Genomic DNA, 14,118 nt, shown 5'->3' with positions numbered 1-14,118 from the left:
ACTGATCTAGGGCCAGTTAGCAATACAGCTGAAAATGCAAACAGTTCTCCCACATACACATACCTGGTACAGAGTTAGCGCCACTGCAATCTGGCAATGCACAACGGCAGTCCCATACTGTAGGCTTACTTTACACTTAAAGTCATCACCTTGGAACATGGTGTATTTTCAACTGATTTATGATCAGTAAACGCAACAGACCAGCTCTAAATGGATGAACTGGTACTGAGTTCCAGCTTTGGCACTGCTGTATTCCAACTGATCTAGGACCAGTTCACACACCGATCTAGGACAAGGCCAGCTACACAAAGAGTTATAGAGCACACAGCAATAATTGACTGTGAGGGACACTAGTCAGACGATACACTGACTGTTATGGTGTTTTGTGCTCTCAGGGTAGGACTAAGTAAAGAATGTTTGAAAAACACAACTAAAGAACAGACAGTCTGAGAAACTCATTAAACACAGAACAAAGAGTTGAAAAATAATGAGTCTAGTTCCTCCAAGAGGCAAAAAGACTATGTGTGTGACTAAATGTATCTAAGTACATGCACATGCTTTATTGTGTGCGTTGTGTATGTGTGGGAATGTTTATGTGTGAGAGGTCTAGGGGAGGAACATAATAATGGTGGAATTTATTGTTGCACACATGTTTGTCATCTCCAGGAGGACAGTGATGTTTACTTGTGTTCACTAAAGTATGCAGCACATTCTAACTGCAGGGAGTTGCTTCACGTTGATATATGGTAACAATAGACACAACCAGTCAACTGAGATACATTGACTTAACCTGAAATGGTGTGTGAATAATGGTGTGTGAATAATGGCGTGTGAATAATGGCGTGTGAATAATGGCGTGTGAATAATGGCGTGTTAATAATGGCGTGTGAATAATGGCGTGTGAATAATGGCGTGTGAATAATGGCGTGTGAATAATGGTGTGTGAATAATGACGTGTGAATAATGGTGTGTGAATAATGGCGTGTGAATAATGGTGTGTGAATAATGGCGCGTGAATAATGGCGTGTGAATAATGGCGTGTGAATAATGGCGTGTGAATAATGGCGTGTGAATAATGGTGTGTGAATAATGGCGTGTATGAAGACACCCCATATTACTCTATCCTTTTGTTCATTTGATTCTTAGGGGCTATTCATGGCGGTAGGCAATAACTGAACTGCCGCCCCTGTGTGTCAGAAAAATACCAACTTTTTGTTGTGTTGCTGGTATGTAGTATTTATTGCAGTATAATTGCTATCCAACAAAATAAGTCATTAAAATGATCACTGTCATGGCGCCAGCTTTTTTCACCAGACAAGTAATGTGTCATCTGGAGAGGCTCTGATTTGAAGTATCATGTCATTTATAGTTTGAACCAACAAATCTCATGTCGTGTGATGCACGTGAGAGACCTCACTTCATACAGTACACCCACACATCATAACAGATAGACTGGCACTGCACAGGTAATCCCTGTTTACTGGCTCAAGGTCAACAACCCTTATCACTGTCTGAATGAACTCCTTTCTTCTTTGCTTTCCGTCACTTTCCTCTCTGCCAAACTACCTGAAACACACTGTACTGCACTGTACTCTGTACCCACCGTACCCGTATGCTCTACATGAACTCTTCTTCTCTTATTTTCTCTTCTCTCTGCTTTATTCTGACATACCACCTGAACCACAGACTCTGTACTCTGTACCCCTACGTTCTTACTGTCCCCTACATGACTCATCTTGGGCTGAAAATACAACATTCATTATCAGAGGCGTCATGCCCAAGGGGGGCACAGGGGCAAGTGCCCCTCAGATTTGTCCTTTTTTAATGATAATGTTGTTGTTGTTTCTCATAATACTACTAGCCACCAAGCAATTGTATGAAGTTGGTATTTATCTAGCCCAGATAGGTTCCTAAATGCCTAACCTCATAACTAGCTACCAAAAAGCCATTTCAAGCTATCAGTCAAATTAGAATAGCTAGCTACCAGATGAGCTAAATGCCCTTTTATGATCGCTTAGAGGCAAGCAACAATGAAGCATGTATGAGAGCACCAGCTTTTCCGGACGACTGTGTGATCACACTCTCCGTCGCCGAGGTGAGCAAGACCTTTAAACAGGTCAACAGTCACAAGGCCGGGGGGCCAGACGGATTACCAGGACGTGTACTCAAAGCATGCGCGGGCCAACTGGCAAGTGTCTTCACTGACATTTTCAACTTCTCCCTGACCGAGTCTGTAATACCTACATGTTTCAAGCAGGCCACCATAGTCCCTGTGCCCAAGGAAGCGAAGGTAACCTGCCTAAATTATTACCGCTTTTTAGCACTGACGTTGGTAGCCATGAAATGCTTTGAAAGGCTGGTCATGGCTCACATCAAAACCATCATCCCGGGAACCCTAGACCCACTCCAATTTGCATACCGCCCCAACAGATCCACAGATGACGCAATCTCAATTGCACTCCACACTGCCCTTTCCCACCTGGGCAAAAGGAACACCTATGTAAGAATGCTGTTCATACAGCTCAGCGTTCAACACCACAGTGCCCACAAATCTCATCACTAAGCTAAGGATACTGGGACTAAACACCTCCCTCTGCATCTGGATCCTGGACTTCCTGACGGGCCACCCCCCAGGTGGTAAGGGTGGCAACAACACATGTGCCACGCTGATCCTCAAAACTTGGGCCCCTCAGGGGTGTGTGCTTAGTCCCCTCTTTAACTCCCTGTTCACCCACGACTGCGTGGCCAAGAACGACTCCAACACCATCATTAAGTTTGCTGACGACAAAACAGTGTTAGGCCTGATCACCGACAACGATGAGACAGCCTGTAGTGAGGAACATCTCTCTCAATGTGAGCAAGACAAAGGAGCTGATCAGGAAAATGCAGGGCGGTAGAACAGGCCCCAATTAACATCGACGGGGCTGTAGTGGAGCATGTCAAGAGTTTCAAGTTCCTTGGTGTCCACATCACCAACGAATTATCACGGTCCAAACATACCAAGACAGTTGTGAAGAGGGCATAACAACACCTTTTCCCCCTCAGGAGACTGGAAAGATTTGGCATGAATCCCCAGATCCTCAAAGTTCTACAGCTGACCGGTTGCATAATCGCCTGGTATGGCAACTGCTCGGCATCTGACTGTAGAGTGCTACAGAGGGTAGTGCGTACGGCCCAGTACATCACTGGGGCCAAGCTTCCTGCCATCCAGGACCTATATACTAGGGGGTAACAGAGGGAGGTCCCAGAAATTGTCAAAGACTCCAGTCACCCAAGTCATAGACTGTTCTCTCTGCTACCGCATGGCAAACGGGACCAAAATGCTCCTTAACATCTTCTAACCCCAAGCCATAAGACTGCTGAACAATTAATTAAATGGCCACCCAAACTATTTACATTAACCTCCCCCTTGCTGTTTATTATCTATGCATAGTCACTTTACCCCTACTTACATGTACAGATTACTATTATTTTTTAAACTAAATGTACTGAATAAGACTCACATTCCTTTCAATCTATTACACAGATTTTAGCAGAGAAGAGTATTTAGTTTATAAAAATAACCACCCATTAGGAGGATACAGACAGGTCAAGAGGTATGCTTAGATATACTGTACATATTTTTTTACACAGATGTAAGCATATGGATTATGGCTCTAGATTGCAGGAAAAAGCTGTTTCAGGGGTTCAAAATTCTCCAACTTCACCAACCCCCAGCCATTTTTGGTGCATAACGTACATTTTATGATATTCTTTGAATTGTTTATTATGACTCTGACAATCCTAAAGACATTCTTCAGCTTGTTCAGAGGGTTGCGAGTTGTTCAGCCCTGAATAAGGCCATTTTACTAACAGTAAGCAATTACTTTTATTTTCTATTCAAACTATATTTTTACTGTATTTATTGTCTGAAGGCACTGAGGTGAACGTGAGTACCGTCTCTGCCCAAAGCCACAGTTGGTCAAAGGGAGGTATTTTACATTTTATGATATTCTTTGAATTGTTTAGATAATAGATACTGTAGGCAAATAGACAGAATTAAACTATTTTATTAGTCTGTTGATATATTTTTCGTGTCGTAGTTTTAACAACAACAATCAATAATCAGACTATTACTGAGAATTACAGCTAAGATTTTACATATACACTGAGTGTACAAAAAGAACACCTTCCTAATATTGAGTTGCACCCCTTCAGCCCTCAGCACAGCCTCAATTTGTCAGGACATGGACCACAAGTTGTCGAAAGCATTCCACAGGGATGCTGGCCAATGTTGACTCCAATGCTTCCCACAGTGGCTGGTGGACCATTTTTGATACACATGGGAAAGCGTTGAGCAGAATAAACCCATCAGTGTTGCAGTTCTTAACACACTCAAACTGGTGCACCTTAGCACCTACCATGTTCAAAGGCACTTCAATCGTTTGTCTTGCCAATTCACTCTCTAAATGGCACACATACACAATCCATGTCTCTATTGTCTCAAGGCGCTATACTGATTGAAGAGGATTTAACATGTGACATCATTAAGGGATCATAGCTTTCAGTTGGATTCACCTGGTCAGTCTATGTCATGGAAAGGGCATGTGTTCCTAATGTTTTGTACACTCAGTGTATATTGTCCCTATTAAATCACTTAAGAAAAGGGTCTTAACTGGCCTGGGCAGTAAAGCATTTGCCATATTATGCAGAATGTCATTACCAGCTAGTAGTTGTAGTTGTAGCCTAGCCGTGTATGCCAAGTATCAGGGGAGGTCTGTCTCATCAGTCACAGTCCTCCCAAAAACATCCAGGCTGTTCAAAGCCATGTAGACTAAGCCAGACATCACAAATCAAATCAAATTTGATTGGTCGCATACACATTTTTCAGATGTTATCACAGGTGCAGCTAAATGCTTATGCGTCTAGCTCCAACAGTGCAGTAATACCTAAAAATACAAAACAATACACACAAATCCACAAAATTAAAAAGTCAGTTCTTAACTGACTTGCCTGGTTAAATAAAAAATAAATAAAAAATAAAAAAATGACAGTATATGATGGTGTGTATAGACAGTATATGATGTATAGACAGTATATGATGGTGTGTATAGACAGTATATGATGGTTTGTATTGACAGTATGGACAGTATATGATGGTGTGTATAGACAGTATATGATGTATAGACAGTATGGACAGTATATGATGGTTTGTATAGACAGTATGGACAGTATGGACAGTATATGATGGTGTGTATAGACAGTATATGATGGTGTGGATAGACAGTATAGACAGTATATGATGGTTTGTATAGACAATATGGACAGTATATGATGGTTTGTATAGACAGTATAGACAGTATATGATGGTGTGTATAGACAGTATAGACAGTATATGATGGTTTGTATAGACAGTATATGATGGTTTGTATAGACAGTATGGACAGTATATGATGGTTTGTATAGGTTTGTATAGACAGTATGGACAGTATATGGTTCAATTCTCGGGCTGACTCTTTTCTCTGTATATATCAATGATGTTGCTCTTGCTGCAGGCGATTCCCTGATCCACCTCTACGCAGACGACACCATTCTATATACTTCCGGCCCGTCCTTGGACACTGTGCTATCTAACCTCCAAACAAGCTTCAATGCCATACAACACTCCTTCCGTGGCCTCCAACTGCTCTTAAACGCTAGTAAAACCAAATGCATGCTTTTCAACCGTTCGCTGCCTGCACCCGCACGCCTGACTAGTATCACCGCCCTGGATGGTTCCGACCTTGAATATGTGGACATCTATAAGTACCTAGGTGTCTGGCTAGACTGTAAACTCTCCTTCCAGACTCATATCAAACATCTCCAATCGAAAATCAAATCTGGAGTCGGCTTTCTATTCCGCAACAAAGCCTCCTTCACTCACGCCGCCAAACTTACCCTAGTAAAACTGACTATCCTACCGATCCTCGACTTCGGCGACGTCATCTACAAAATAGCTTCCAACACTCTCCTCAGCAAACTGGATGCAGTTTATCACAGTGCCATCCGTTTTGTCACTAAAGCACCTTATACCACCCACCACTGCGACTTGTATGCTCTAGTCGGCTGGCCCTCGCTACATATTCGTCGCCAGACCCACTGGTTCCAGGTCATCTACAAGTCCATGCTAGGTAAAGCTCCGCCTCATCTCAGTTCACTGGTCACGATGGCAACACCCACCCGTAGCACGCGCTCCAGCAGGTGTATCTCACTGATCATCCCTAAAGCCAACACCTCATTTGGCCGCCTTTCGTTCCAGTTCTCTGCTGCCTGTGACTGGAAGGAATTGCAAAAATCGCTGAAGTTGGAGACTTTTATCTCCCTCACCAACTTCAAACATCTGCTATCTGAGCAGCTAACCGATCGCTGCAGCTGTACATAGTCTTATCGGTAAATAGCCCACCCAATTTTACCTACCTCATCCCCATACTGTTTTTATTTATTTACTTTTCTGCTCTTTTGCACACCAATATCTCTACCTGTACATGACCATCTGATCATTTATCACTCCAGTGTTAATCTGCAAAATTGTAATTATTTGCCTACCTCCTCATGCCTTTTGCACACAATGTATATAGACTCTTTTTTCCCTACTGTGTTATTGACTTGTTTATTGTTTACTCCATGTGTAACTCTGTGTTGTCTGTTCACACTGCTATGCTTTATCTTGGCCAGGTCGCAGTTGCAAATGAGAACTTGTTCTCAACTAGCCTACCTGGTTAAATAAAGGTGAAATAAAATAAAATAAAAAATAAAATGATGGTGTGTATAGACAGTATGGACAGTATGTGGTGGTGTGTATAGACAGTATAGACAGTATATGGTGGTGTGTATAGACAGTATGGACAGTATATGATGGTGTGTATAGACAGTATATGATGGTGTGTATAGACAGTATATGATGGTGTGTATAGACAGTATATGATGGTGTGCATAGACAGTATGGACAGTATATGATGGTGTGTATAGACAGTATATGATGGTTTGTATAGACAGTATGGACAGTATATGATGGTTTGTATAGACAGTATGGACAGTATATGATGGTGTGTATAGACAGTATGGACAATATAGAATGGTTTGTATAGACAGTATGGACAGTATATGATGGTTTGTATAGACAGTATGGACAGTATATGATGGTTTGTATAGACAGTATGGACAGTATATGATGGTGTGTATAGACAGTATGGACAGTATATGATGGTGTGTATAGACAGTATGGACAGTATATGATGGTGTGTATAGACAGTATAGACAGTATATGAATAGAAAAGATGTGTATAGTAGTAGTTATATAGGATGAACCTTGACTAGAATACAGTATATATATATAAAGTGGGTAAAACAGTATGTAAACATTATTAAAGTGACCAGTGTCACCAGCAGCACCTTACAAACTGCTACAGCAGCAACAACAACATCATCATCAGTAACACTCCTCGGACACACAGTTCAACACATAGTCAGGCTGAATAAGTAGAGGAGGTCAACATCATCATCATCATCATCATCAGTAACACTCCTCGGACACACAGTTCAACACATAGTCAGGCTGAATAAGTAGAGGAGGTCAACATCATCATCATCAGTAACACTCCTCGGACACACAGTTCAACACATAGTCAGGCTGAATAAGTAGAGGAGGTCAACATCATCATCATCAGTAACACTCCTCGGACACACAGTTCAATATTATGCAGAATGTCATTACCAGCTAGTAGTTGTAGTTGTAGCCTAGCCGTGTATGCCAAGTATCAGGGGAGGTCTGTCTCATCAGTCACAGTGGTCCCCTGTCCACATCAATACAGTCCTCCCAAAAACATCCAGGCTGTTCAAAGCCATGTAGACTAAACCAGACATCACAAATCAAATCAAATTTGATTGGTCGCATACACATTTTTCAGATGTTATCACAGGTGCAGCTAAATGCTTATGCGTCTAGCTCCAACAGTGCAGTAATACCTAAAAATACAAAACAATACACACAAATCCACAAAATTAAAAAGTCAGTTCTTAACTGACTTGCCTGGTTAAAAAAAAAAAAAAAAAAAAAAAAAAAAAAAAAAAATGACAGTATGTGATGGTGTGTATAGACAGTATATGATGGTGTGTATAGACAGTATATGATGGTGTGTATAGACAGTATATGATGGTGTGTATAGACAGTATATGATGTATAGACAGTATATGATGGTGTGTATAGACAGTATATGATGTATAGACAGTATATGATGGTGTGTATAGACAGTATATGATGTATAGACAGTATATGATGGTGTGTATAGACAGTATATGATGGTGTGTATAGACAGTATATGATGTATAGACAGTATATGATGGTGTGTATAGACAGTATATGATGGTGTGTATAGACAGTATATGATGGTGTGTATAGACAGTATATGATGTATAGACAGTATATGATGGTGTGTATAGACAGTATATGATGGTGTGTATAGACAGTATATGATGTATAGACAGTATATGATGGTGTGTATAGACAGTATATGATGGTGTGGATAGACAGTATAGACATTATATGATGGTGTGTATAGACAGTTTCGACAGTATATGATGGTGTGTATAGACAGTATGGACAGTATATGATGGTGTGTATAAACAGCATATGATGGTTTGTATAGACAGTTTCGACAGTATATGATGGTTTGTATAGACAGTATATGATGGTTTGTATAGACAGTATGGACAGTATATGATGGTTTGTATAGACAGTATGGACAGTATATGATGGTTTGGATAGAGAGTATGGACAGTATATAATGGTTTGTATAGACAGTATGGACAGTATTTGATGGTGTGTATAGACAGTATGGACAGTATATGATGGTGTGTATAGACAGTTTGGACAGTATATGATGGTGTGTATAGACAGTATGGACAGTATATGATGGTGTGTATAGACAGTATAGACAGTATATGAATAGAAAAGGTGTGTATAGCAGTAGTTATATAGGATGAACCTTGACTAGAATACAGTATATATATGTGGGTAAAACAGTATGTAAACATTATTAAAGTGACCAGTGTCACCAGCAGCACCTTACAAACTGCTACAGCAGCAACAACAACATCATCATCAGTAACACTCCTCGGACACACAGTTCAACACATAGTCAGGCTGAATAAGTAGAGGAGGTCAACATCATCATCATCATCATCATCAGTAACACTCCTCGGACACACAGTTCAACACATAGTCAGGCTGAATAAGTAGAGGAGGACAACAACATCATCATCATCATCATCGGTAACACTCCTCGGACACAGTTCAACACATAGTCAGGCTGAATAAATAGAGGAGGACAACAACATCATCATCATCATCATCATCATCATCATCGGTAACACTCCTCGGACACACAGTTCAACACATAGTCAGACTGAATAAGTAGAGGAGGACAACAAATAATATATCTGCTCTTCATGCCCACACACACACACACACACACACACACACACACACACACACACACACACACACACACACACACACACACACACACACACACACACACACACACACACACACACACACACACATGCAAGCACACACTTACATACACACAGGCACAGTTTAATGAATACAGAACCAAAAGATAGTTGCGTGCACGCATAGATGACACATACACACACCCACACAGTTGTATGCTCTGACATAAAAACACACGCAAAATACCAACTCACACACACACACACACACACGACCCCCTCCCCCTTCCCTACTCTTCCTCAAAAATACTTTTGTTTTTTAAAATAAGCGTTTATGTTAAATGAATAATTTCTGGCTTAAATTATACATTTTTTCCTCTGCGGTCACCAACCAAAATTACACAGAGTCTTGGCTATTTTCTCCCTGTTTGAATTGTGTCCTGCATACTTGTGTCCCAGCGGTGTATTTAAATTCTCTCCCAGCACCACGGCCTTTCTTTAATTAGATCCAGTTAGTAATTAACTGGTGCATATTGTTTATTTCAGTTATAAGGGTCTGAAGGCTTTTATAGAATGGAAGGGACAGACCTGTACTTTAAGGCTTCAGACAGTTAACAGTGGCCGGTTGGCCAGCCACGCTGTAGGCCTCAGAGAGGAGAGTACATTGTTGCTGTGCTGCCACGTTACAGGGTCAGAGAGCTATACAGGACAAACGTTTTGAGTTTGGTTTTGTTTAGTGGATGTACAGATGACTCTAGACCTATTGTGAAATATGAGTCCTGTCACTCACAGTTTTGGTAGACATTGCCCCTAACCACAGATCTATGATCAGATTACTTTGAATCATTACCTGGCTCCTAACCTCAACCATTCGACACATAAATAAATATCTGACCTTGTATCAGTGGTTAGGTGTAACTTCTTCCTTCTCTTCCACACATCCCTGTTCCAGTCATATATAAAACATGTGGTGACTTACAGAATTGGCAGAATGTCTTCCTTCACCTTCACTGATTTTCCACTTTGTGCTTGGACCCCAGGAACAGTAGCTGCTGCCTTGGCCGGAGCTAATGGGGATCCCTAATAAATGCAAACACTTACCAGATAGACAGATGAATATGAGCACTAGGTTTGGTTATGATGATATGAAGTAGAACGGCTGTGTGAGTCATGCATGTGGGGTTTCCCCTGGGGGGAGAGTGAGGGGAGGGGGGGGTAAGAGAACTGGAACCAGCTTGGAATGAGGAGCCCTTCGTGTGTAGCTAGCCTGCTGCATCGCTTAAGCCTTGTTCCATAGGTCAGTGTGTGTGTCTCTCTCTCTGTCTGTCTGTTTGACTGTCGTTGTCTCTCTGTCTGTCTGTGTGTGTGTGTGTGTGTGTGTGTGATTCTGTCGCTGTGTGTGTGTGTGTGATTCTGTCGCTGTGTGTGTCTGTGTGTGCGTGTGATTCAGTCGCTGTGTGTGTGTGTGATTCTGTCGCTGTGTGTGTCTGTGTGTGCGTGTGTAGGCACATATGTGTTTCTGTGTGTCTGTGAGTAAGAGCCAATTTATGCTTGATACCAAAATGTGGTCAGAGGCGCGTATGGATGGTGTGACGCAATTGCGAAGCGTCCGGAGGCACGCATAGGCCAAATTGATCTCAGTACCACATCGCTGGGCACCTTTCAAATGTTATAACAATGGGGAAGGCTCAGTATACCTCGCATTGACATGATTGGTTGACGGTTGGTGAGAGCGGTAGGTCTTGTATAAATGCAAACTCACCTCTTTGACAACTTCCTTCATAACAACTCAACGCTGCTTGGCAAAGTGCAAAAAGTATGAATGTCTAGACTTCTGCAGAGGCCATATCACCATAAATGCTGCACGGCCAATGAAGACTGCGGATTGACCATGCAGCGCCTTTAAGAGAGAGAGAGAGAGAAAAAAGGAGAAAGAAAGAGGACAAGCTTGTGTGTGTTTGTGTGGATGGGCACATATTGGCACAAGCCAAGCCACCAGTTGGCCACATGAAGGGACGTCTTTGGGAGGCGGAATTTTTATGTGGAAACGGGAACAATGATTTCTATTAAAAAAAATATGGACATGAAGCAGGGGCCTTATAACAAGGGGCCAAAACTGATTCATTAATCATGAATTCACCACTACTATGCGTGTGTATGTATACTTGTGCACTTTAAAATGCATGCCAAACAAAAAAACATTGATTTCAAAGTTTAACAAACCATGCAACTCTATACACAAGGACTACTTTTAAGAATTTACACCAAACATTCGACAAAAACAGTGCAGATGCAAAGTTTGGTAACAGAATTTCGGTAAAATATCCCTGTTATTTGTGACCACATTTTCCAATAACTCTGTTAAATATCCACTCCGAATTAAGATTCAAAGATGTCTGCAGAGAGAATGGGGTGCCAGCTATGACATGACACCTTGACTTCAATTTTTTTTAAATATATTTTGGTTGTTGAACTACAGTAAGTGAAGTGGATTTCCACCCGGTAACAGCATTGGGTTGAGGTTAGGGTCATGGGTCATGGGTCTCTGATCTGTCCTATACATACATGAATAATATTAATGTTATTTTCTTCATGGGGATATATCCTAAATAGGTACACAAAGGTAGAAATATGCAAAACTCCACTGTCCTCAGGCCCCCTAGCTAGCTGGCCTATACCCTCCACTGTCCTCCGACCCCCTAGCTAGCTGGCCTATACCCTCCACTGTCCTCAGGCCCCCTAGCTAGCTGGCCTATATCCTCCACTGTCCTCTGACCCCCTAGCTAGCCGGCCTATACCCTCCACTGTCCTCAGGCCCCCTAGCTAGCTGGCCTATACCCTCCACTGTCCTCTGACCCCCTAGCTAGCCGGCCTATACCCTCCACTGTCCTCTGACCCCCTAGCTAGCTGGCCTATACCCTCCACTGTCCTCCGTTCCCCTAGCTAGCTGGCCTATACCCTCCACTGTCCTCAGGCCCCCTAGCTAGCTGGCCTATACCCTCCACTGTCCTCTGACCCCCTAGCTAGCCGGCCTATACCCTCCACTGTCCTCCGACCCCCTAGCTAGCTGGCCTATACCCTCCACTGTCCTCAGGCCCCCTAGCTAGCTGGCCTATACCCTCCACTGTCCTCTGACCCCCTAGCTAGCCGGCCTATACCCTCCACTGTCCTCAGGCCCCCTAGCTAGCTGGCCTATACCCTCCACTGTCCTCTGACCCCCTAGCCAGCCGGCCTATACCCTCCACTACGCAATGTGACACACAATGAGGAAAGCAGATCAGCTCTCCCAAATCAAAGCTAACCAAGCTATATAAACAGAAAGCACTCAGAGAGAGAAGAGGGAAAATGATCTGAGAGGAGGGGGATGAAGGAGGGCAGTTCTACACAAATTGTCTTCATCTGTCTCCATAGCTTTTCCTCACTAATTCAGTATCTGGGCAAAATATCTATCCACAGATACACAGTTAGTAGTGGGAGAAACAGCAGAGTTCCTTGCCTTCCTCTCTGGGACTGAAGGATTGGATCACTTAACCCATCTTTAGTACAGGGCACAACTGAGACTAACTATTGTTGAAAGAATAGGACGTAAATGTGTTTTGCAGTGTTATGGTTGGGCATTGTCCCATTGTCTCCACCACGTCTGTGTTTTTTTTAAAGCAATACAGTACTGCTTCTTTGGATGCACGACACTGAAGCTGTTTGACTATTAGATTGGGTTGTGTGCACCCACACACACACATATATATATAATATATATATGTGTGTGTGTGTGTGTGTGTGTGTGTGTGTGTGTGTGTGTGTGTGTGTGTGTGTGTGTGTGTGTGTGTGTGTGTGTGTGTGTGTGTGTGTGTGTGTGTGTGTGTGTGTGTGTGTGTGTGTGTGCGTGTGTGCGTGTGTGTGTGTGTGTGAGAGAGATATCTATCAGGCCCCGTCTGGCTCTGATTTAGAGGATAGTAATGCGATTAGCATTGTTTAGTTTTCACAGCTCCAGTCAGCAGGAGTCTCGGGGACGGCCCTGTGTGTGTTCATGTTTACAGTGTTATTGTTCTGTTATTTATACCTAAGAGGTCCAGATCTTACGCAGTTATTCCCCTTCTCCTTTTTCCACACTCATTGGCTCTGTATGTAGATCATTGGCGTGGGTTGTAGATGGACATTTATTTGTAAGGCTTTCATACAAAGCTAAAGAACACCCACAAACTACAGGGAACCGTAGTGTAGTGGTAAGTGAGGAGAGGAAAACGCATTAGAAATACAGACATAATGTATCTCTTTACTCTCTGCTCCAACTCTCAATGTGACTAATGACAGCCATGAGCAACATCAGACACTTTGTCTCTGAGGCAATATAGTGGTGAATTATACAGCAGTTTTTAGTGTTTTAAGGCTGGGCTGTAACAAAAGCCTGCACCACTCAATTAGTGGCAGCAGGTGTTGGGGTATATCTCCCAACCCTGACAAACCTGTTCTATAGAATAGTTACCTCGTATTACCCTGCCCAACCCATCCCACCTCTCCCTCATACAATGAGGGCCACTTTTACAGCGTTCAATTTAGGTTGATCAAACAACCATTGACCTGCTTTATTGCAGGTATTACTGAGTGGGTTGACGTGTTGCCCCAGCCTTCTATACACTGTCTTGTCTT

The 14,118-nt window shown here is 42.5% G+C and overlaps 1 protein-coding gene across 1 annotated transcript in view; it reads left to right on the top strand.

Moving 5' to 3' along the window:
• LOC135519349 (DNA-binding protein SATB2-like) overlaps nt 1–14,118 on the top strand; it is a 67,012-nt gene that overhangs the window by 28,960 nt on the left and 23,934 nt on the right.

This window comes from Oncorhynchus masou, chromosome 29, assembly GCF_036934945.1.
Source record: "Oncorhynchus masou masou isolate Uvic2021 chromosome 29, UVic_Omas_1.1, whole genome shotgun sequence".
Lineage (NCBI taxonomy): Eukaryota > Metazoa > Chordata > Actinopteri > Salmoniformes > Salmonidae > Oncorhynchus > Oncorhynchus masou.
The sequence above is the reverse complement of the archived record's forward strand: the minus strand, read 5'-3'. Positions and strand labels throughout refer to the sequence as shown.